General features: G+C 41.0%; 1 long non-coding RNA gene across 1 annotated transcript in view; it reads right to left on the bottom strand.

The window, feature by feature from the left end:
* Positions 1-511: 511 nt before the first annotated feature.
* The window catches only part of LOC141102542 (uncharacterized), a 37310-nt gene continuing 29878 nt past the window's right edge, over positions 512-7943 (bottom strand). The window contains exon 3 of the long non-coding RNA XR_012235139.1: positions 512-613. This is a non-coding gene — a long non-coding RNA (uncharacterized lncRNA). The remainder of the gene's footprint in view (positions 614-7943) is intronic.

Raw genomic sequence — 7943 nt, 5'->3', positions numbered from 1 at the left:
CTCAGAACTGTAAACAAAAAAAGTCTCTGTCTGTCTACACTATATTACCAAAACTATTGGGACACCTGCCTATACACACACACATTAACTTTAATGGCATCCCAGTCTTAGACCATAGGGTTCAATATTGAGTTGGCCCACCCTTTGCAGGTATAACAGCTTCAACTTTTCTGGGAGAGCTGTCCACAAGGTTTAGGAGTGTGTCTATGGGAATGTTTGACCATTCTTCCAGAAGCACATTTGTGAGGTCCCGGTACCGCAAATGGGCAAGTGGAGCCTGGGATACATAGCGGGGGGGGTGGGCACACACGGGGTGTGTGTAGCATTCGGGTAGCAGCCTAGGCACCAGGATGCAATTTTTATTGTCGCCATGGCGACCTGCGCCTTGTTACATACATTACAGGTCACTGCTGCTCTCTCTCCTTTTGCAGGGTAACTGGTCTTGTAGCTGCCTCCTCCTGTATTCTGCAGCCAGGTCTCATGTGGAAGCGAATATGATAGTGGTGCTTACCGTGGAACTGGTTGTGTTGCTGGTTGTGTTGTGGGCACATATGAAAGTGTTGGACTACCAACATTAGTCCAGAAAACCATCCCTGTTTGTACGACTGTGGCTCTGAAAAAAATAATTTTGTAAATAATTAAAGTTTTCCACACCTTTCTCTTTACCTAAAGATATTTTGCAAATACTCAAAATCTTTGTTTGCTAAGTAATAATAGTACTATTTAACTTAAAAGTGTTTAGTAGATAAAAATAGAGTATTGTGTCTTCTGATAAGGTATAGTATAGTATAGTATAGTACAGTTTGTGTTTTCCCCCTCTTGGAGTTGATGTACTAAAGGCAAATACACTGTTCATTTTGCAAGGGACGTTGCACTACGCAAGGGAATTAGTGAATGTGGTGAAATTTTACTTTGTAAAGAATATTCAAACGTGTGCAAGGACAGTTAAAAAAACAGCATTCATTTGTTGAGCTGTTTTTGTATTTTGGATGATGTTTAGCCAGCCTACTTACATAATTGTATCATGCAATACCTTTGTTTTGGTTTCTATATTGCAACTTATGGTTAAATAAATGAATTACAAAAAAAACAGCATTTGTTGCTTGAACATGATTGGATAATGGAAGTCAGAAGAGATTCACCTCAGTCACTAAGCTTTGTGAAAAATATCCCTGCATCTTGCAAAGTGAACAGCCTATTTGCCCATGTGGTTAAATTAATGTTTTTAATCATTGTGATGCTGCTGAATATTTAATCAATCGCTCTCCTGCCCACAGTACTTTTACTGAGGGTGGGCAGCAAAACCAGGCTTTGCAACATACATATACGTTGCCCCAGGGCGAGCAGTGCGCCACTCCTGTGACTGCTGTGTCCACCAAACACAATGAATTTCTGTTACCAGTACCCGGCCACTGTGAGTGTGATCGCAATGTAAGCAAAACTGTTATGAATGACAGCTGTCACACGATACCTAGACCAATCACAGCACCCTTTATAATGTGATAGCTGTGAGCTAATCACAGCATCACTAGAGTAAGCACAGCTGTTATGAATGAAAGTCATTCATGACAGTTCAAACAATTGCTGTTACAGGGATCATTACTGTAACAGCAATCACACTGTAAAAAAAAAATCCCTGCTCACCTTCCCCCCCACACACACACACGGTAATACAGTGTCACTATGATGCCACTAAACTACTCTGATGACAGGAAGTTAAAAAAAAAAATAGTAAAAAAGAAAACAATGTTAAAAAAGGATAAAAAGTTTAAAAAGTGTAAAAAAATCATAATGTATTTTTGTTTAACCACTTGCCAACCGACTCACATCGATATACGAATGGCACAGCTGGGCGAAACCCCGTAGGAGTATTTTGTTCCCTTAAGCCGCCAGGGGGTCGCAGGCACGAGAGCCAGCACAGAGATTTGTGTGTTCTGTCAGGGGAGAGGAGACCTACTGTTTGTTCCTACTAAGTAGGAACAGCGATATGTCTCCTCCCCCAGTCAGTCCTATCCCCATACAGTTAGAAACACTAACTAGGGAACAGAGTTAACCCCTTGATCGCCCCCTAGTATTAACCCCTTCCCTACCAGTGACATTTACACAGTAATCAGTACATTTTTATAGCACTGATTGCTGTATAAATGTCAATGGTCCCAAAAATGAGTCAAAAGTGTCCGATCTGTCTGCCGCAATGTCGCAGTACCGCTAAAAATCGCAGCTCACCGCCATTACTAGTAAAAAAATTAAAATGCCATAAAAATGCCATAAAAATGCCATAAATCTTTCCCATAGTTTGTAGACGCTATAACTTTTGCGCAAACCAATCAGTATACGCTTTTTGAGGGGTTTTTTTTACAAAAAATATGTAGAAGAATATATATTGGCCTAAATTGATGAAGAAATTAGTTTTTTTAAAAACATTTTTGGGGATATTTATTATAGCAAAAAGGAAAAAATATTGATTTTTTTTCAAAATTGTCACTCTTTTTTTGTTTATAGCGCAAAAAACAAAAACCGCAAAGGTGATAAAATACCACCAAAAGAAATTTGTGGGGAAAAAAAGGACGCAAATTTTTTGGGTACAGCATTGCTGTACTGCTCCGGGGACATGTAAAAAAAAAAAAATTTATTTAAAGGGGTTGTAAACCTACATGTTTTTTCACCTTAATGCATCCTATGCATTAAGGTGAAGAAAATTCTGGCAGTAACCGGCCCCCCAGCCACCCCGTTTTACTTACCTGAGCCCTAGAACTTGACCCATGGGGACGCGCTGTCTCTCTGTCCTGGGTTCTCGGCTCTTGATTGGATAGATTGATAGCAGCGCAGCCATTGGCTCCCGCTGCTGTCAATAAAATCCAATGACGTGGGCCGAGTCCTGCATTATGGTTATAATTATAATATGTAATATTATATAACATACAATATATATATATATATATATATATATATATATATATATATATATATATATATATATATTATATATCATAGTTTGTAGACATTATAACCTTCACAACAAACAAAACAATTAATATACCGTTATTGGGATTTTTTTTTTACCAAATACATGTAGCACAATACAGTTTGTCCTAAATTCATGATTTTGATATTATTGGATATGTTTTATAACAGAAAGTAGAAAATATTGTTTTTTTTTCCTCAAAATTTCCAGTCTTCCTGTCGCATCATGGCAGCACACACTGGGTTGTGGGTTGTGCCCCTCTGGCTGGGCACTCTAGTCCCTCGGTTCTCCCTTGCCCTTCCCAAGATGGCGGCCGAGGCAATTCTGCGCATGCATGAGCGGAAGTGACGTGGGCGGCGACCTGTTCTGCCAGGTATAAAGATGGTCCCGGGTGGCAATAAGAGAATCAATACTACTACTATCAGCTACGGAATTGGATAGACCAACTCAGATCACATCTAGGGATGGGCCGAACATCCCCCAGTTCGGTTCGCATCCAGAACATTCGAACAGACTGAAAGTTCGTGCGAACATTCGAACACCGTTAAAGTCTATGGAACTCGAAAGTGAGAAATCAACAGTGCAAATTTTAACCACTTGACAACTGGGCAATTAAACCCCCTTCCTAACCAGACCAATTTTCAGCTTTTGGTGCTCTCACATTTTGAATGACAATTACTCAGTCATGCAACACTGTACCCATATGAAATTTTCGTCCTTTTTTTCACACAAATAGAGCTTTCTTTTGGTGGTATTTGATCACCTCTGGGTTTTTTATTTTCTGTGCTATAAATGAAAAAAGACCGAAAATTTTGTAAAAAAATGCATTTTTCTTCATTTGTATTATAAAATTTTGCAAATAAGTAATTTTTCTTCATAAATTTGGGCCAAAATTTATACTGCTACATATCTTTGGTAAAAATAATTAGTGGATATTATTTAGTCTGTGTGAAAGTTATAGAGTCTACAAGCTATGGTGCCAATCACTGAAAATTGATCACATCTGATCACACCTGATGTACTGAGGCCTATCTCATTTCTTGAGACCCTAACAAGCCAGGAAAGTACAAATACCCACAAAATGACCCCTTTTTGGAAAGTAGACATTCCAAGGTATTTAGTAAGAGGCATGGTGAGTTTTTTGAAGTTGTTATTTTTTCCCACAATTCTTTGCAAAATGAAGATTTTTTTTATTTTTATTTTTTTTCACACCAAATTGTCATCACAACAGGTTATTTCTCTCACATGGCATGTACATTACACAAATGACACCCAAAATATATTCTGCTACTCCTCCTGAGTATGGGGATACCACATGTGTGAGACTTTTACACAACCTGGCCACATACAGAGGCACAACATTGAAGTAGCACATTCAGGCGTTCTAGGAGCATAAATTACACATCTAATCTCTCAACCACCTATTACACTTTTGAAGGCCCTGGAGCACCAGGACAATGGAAACGCCCACAAAGTGACCCCATTTTGGAAAGCAAACACCCCAACGTATAATCTATGAGGCATAATGAGTCGTTTGAATGGTTCATTTTTTTCCAGAAGTTTTTGGAAAATGTGGAAAAAAAATGAAAACGCCTTTTTTTTACACAAAGTTGTCCATTTCTAAGATATTTCTGACACATAGCATGTACATAGCAAAAATGACACCCCAAAATATATTCTGCTACTCCTTCCGAGTATGGCGATACCACATGTGTGAGACTTTTACACAACCTGGCCACATACAGAGGCACAACATTGAAGTAGCACATTCAGGCGTTCTAGGAGCATAAATTACACATCTAATCTCTCAACCACCTATTACACTTTTGAAGGCCTTGGAGCACCAGGACAATGGAAACGCCCACAAAGTGACCCCATTTTGGAAAGCAAACACCCCAACGTATAATCTATGAGGCATAATGAGTCTTTTGAATGGTTCATTTTTTTCCAGAAGTTTGTGGAAAATGTGGAAAAAAAATGAAAACGCATTTTTTTTACACAAAGTTGTCCATTTCTAAGATATTTCCGACACATAGCATGTACATAGTAAAAATGACACCCCAAAATATATTTTGCTACTCCTTCCGAGTATGGCGATACCACATGTGTGAGACTTTTACACAACCTGGCCACATACAGAGGCGCAACATTGAAGTAGCACATTCAGGCGTTCTAGGAGCATAAATTACACATCTAATCTCTCAACCACCTATTACAATTTTGAAGGCCCTAGAGCACCAGGACAATGGAAACGCCCACAAAGTGACCCCATTTTGGAAAGAAAACACCCCAACGTATAATCTATGAGGCATAATGAGTCTTTTGAATGGTTCATTTTTTTCCAGAAGTTTGTGGAAAATGTGGAAAAAAAATGAAAACGCATTTTTTTTACACAAAGTTGTCCATTTCTAAGATATTTCCGACACATAGCATGTACATAGCAAAAATGACACCCCAAAATATATTCTGCTACTCCTTCCGAGTATGGCGATACCAAATGTGTGAGACTTTTACACAACCTGGCCACATACAGAGGCGCAACATTGAAGTAGCACATTCAGGCGTTCTAGGAGCATAAATTACACATCTAATTTCCTTACAATCTATCACATTTTTGAAGGCCCTTCATATTTCTAACACATAGCATGAACATACCAAGAATTACACCCTAAAATACATTCTGCTGAGCAAAGGGTAAACAAAAGATTACCTGTAGTTTTAGTAGTGCAGTTGTCCACAGGAGGAGAGCCCTGATCCAGGCAGCAGGCAGGGACGTGGTCATCCACAGTGAATGGAATTGTCCAGGCAGCGGGCAGGAATATTGTCCATAGTACAGGCAGGGATAATGTCCTTGTACAGTCCAGGGTCAGTGCACGTAGAGACATTGCCAGCAGTGCCAAAATATTGGTCCTGGTAGTAAGCAGGAACATGGTCCAAGTAGCAGACCAGGAAAGAATGGGGACAGGGGTAGAGGCTTCTCCCACCCAAATCTCTTTGAAGCCTCTGAGTCTCCAGACCCTAAATCTGGGAATGAGAAAACTAAAAAATTAGATTTCTTCATCCAGAAAAACATTTCTGGAGCCCCTCACATATGTGAGACCCCTGTGTTCCCACTAGCATAGCAGGGTAAATGTTCAGTCCAAGAGGCAGGCAAAAAACGTGGTCAAACAGTCCAGGGTCAGTTCCAGAGCAGGCAGAGGTAGGTACAAATCAGCGTTAGGCATAAGCTTGGTCGTATAACAGGCCAGGGTCAGTTCCGGAGAAGGCAGAGGTATGTTTATCGTTAGGCAGAAGCTTGGTTGTATAACAGGCCAGGGTCAGTTCCGGAGAAGGCAGAGGTAGGTACAGTTTTAGTGTTAGGCAGAAGCTTGGTCGTATAACAGGCCAGGGTCGATTCCGGAGAAGGCTGAGGTAAATCAGGTTCAGTGCAGTGGCATAAGGGGTGTGGAGGAAAATTACAGGAAATGAGAATTACGTTTACCATACTTCCCTAATATTGTAGAGAAGTATGGTAACGGCGGAAACATTCACTTATACAGAGGCCTGGTTGGGAAGGACAATCGGGACAATAATACGTGGTGTCTCTTCTAATTCCTCTTCTGGAGCACACCCGGCATTTTTTCTGACGTCTGTGGCCTGTTTCACGGGGGGGATTTTGTCAGGAAAGTGGCGTTCGTGGAGTCTGCTCACGGAATCAGAGCGAATATTTTCTGGTGGGCTTTCAGGGTACAAAAGGGAGGAGATTACTTGTTCCTGGTATTGCAGATAGGATACGGGGGTCTCAGTAGATTCTTGGTAAATTACGTAAGTGTTGTACATGGCCAAACTGAAAAAATAAATGGACACTTTTTTATACCAGTGACGGGATTTTCTTGTGGGAAGGTAGGGTTCAATCATCTGATCGTTGAAGTCCACTCCCCCCATAAATAAATTGTAATCATAAATACAAGCAGGTTTCTGGACTGGGCCGTTTCTTCTTGGGACTTCCACGTAGGTGTCATTGTGGATTGTCGTCAGCATGTGGACGTTTCGTCTGTCCCTCCACTTGACAGCCAATAGCTCCTGGTTCCGCAAAGCCACCGTATCCCCTCGGCGTAGCCTTTCATTGACCAATTTTTGCGGGAAGCCTTTTCTATTGGTTCTTACAGTACCACATGCTGGGGTGTCCCTCCGGTGAAGATTGCGGAAGAGGGGCAAGCTAGTATAAAAATTATCCACATAAAGGTGGTACCCCTTTCCAAGCAGTGGATAAACGAGCTCCCAGACAACTTTGCCGCTGGTTCCAATATATTCTGGACATTCAGGGGGATGCAGTTGGGTGTCCTTGCCTTCGTACACCCGGAAGGCGTAAATGTACCCCGTGGCTCGGTCGCAAAGTTTATACATTTTAACCCCATATCGGGCCCTTTTGCTGGGGATAAACTGTTTGATGCCAAGCCTGCCTGTAAATTTTACAAGGGACTCATCAACAGAAATATTCTGGTCGGGGGTATATAGCTGGGGAAATTTTTCTGAGAAATAATTTAGGAGTGGCCGAAGTTTGAATAATTTGTCAAATGCTGGGTCATTTCGGGGAGGGCACTGGGTGTTGTCATTATAGTGAAGGAAGCGCAAAATCATAAGGTATCTTGATCTTGGCATTTTTGAAGAGAAGAGTGGCATGTGGTGGACGGGGTTAGTTTTTTTTTGTGAGACCCATTGTAAAAGTTAGGCCTAAGAAAATTTTAAATTCTGCTATGGTAAGCTCTCTTCACTCAAAGGGACGGGCATAACTAGAGCCAGGGTTGCTTACGATGTACTGCTGTGCGTAAAGGTTGCACTGGGCCACAATGGATGATAGAAAGTCTTCGGTGAAAATCAAATAAAAAAAAATCGAGCATGACAAAATTATCGGTGTTCACCTGGACACCTGGCTGGGCGGTAAAAGGGGGGATATTTGCTGCTCCGGAATTAGGGGGAAGCCACAGGGGGTTTTGAA

The sequence above is a fragment of the Aquarana catesbeiana genome, linkage group LG07 (assembly GCF_042186555.1).
Source record: "Aquarana catesbeiana isolate 2022-GZ linkage group LG07, ASM4218655v1, whole genome shotgun sequence".
Taxonomy (NCBI): domain Eukaryota; kingdom Metazoa; phylum Chordata; class Amphibia; order Anura; family Ranidae; genus Aquarana; species Aquarana catesbeiana.
Note: the sequence above shows the minus strand (reverse complement) of the source record. Positions and strands in the feature narration are given on the sequence as shown.